This window comes from Cystoisospora suis (genome assembly GCF_002600585.1).
Source record: "Cystoisospora suis strain Wien I chromosome Unknown contig_580, whole genome shotgun sequence".
In the NCBI taxonomy this organism is placed as follows: Eukaryota; Apicomplexa; class Conoidasida; order Eucoccidiorida; family Sarcocystidae; genus Cystoisospora; species Cystoisospora suis.
Genome location: NW_027153381.1, coordinates 14,221 through 14,654, shown reverse-complemented (window position 1 = coordinate 14,654; position 434 = coordinate 14,221). Strand labels below are relative to the sequence as shown.

At 45.6% G+C, this 434-nt stretch overlaps 1 protein-coding gene across 1 annotated transcript in view; it reads left to right on the top strand.

Annotated features, from left to right (window-relative positions):
• CSUI_001463 (phenylalanyl-trna synthetase beta) overlaps nucleotides 1-434 on the top strand; it is a 20,523-nt gene that overhangs the window by 6,769 nt on the left and 13,320 nt on the right. The window lies entirely within an intron of this gene.

The following is a 434-nucleotide window of genomic DNA, read 5'->3' as shown; positions in this document are numbered from 1 at the left end:
GTGGGGCGCTTCTCTCAAGGATGATGCTAAGAGTCTCTCCTGCTGTCACTTCCTCTGGTCTCTTCTCTCAAGATACAGAAATCTTCGAAGCCTTCATTCCCATCACACGCAGCGGTGAGACAGAACGCAAGAAAGAAAGCAACAAGAAAAAAAAGGAAGAGAAAAAGAAGAGAANNCAGATGGTGTTAAATACTGTCGTTGCCATGTTCTCCGAATATTGTGCGAAACCCTTCACTGTGGAGCCCGTCAAAGTTGTCTATGAGGAACCTGACTACGCCCCCGTCGATCGAAGTCTCTATCACGCCGAGGACAGCAACAGAACGTCCACAGATCAATCGGACAAAAAAGAAGTCGCAGAAAAGGAAGAAGAAAAAAAGCAGATGAAAAACAAAGACGGAGATATCTCCATGAATGGATGGAGCTTCCCTATTGTT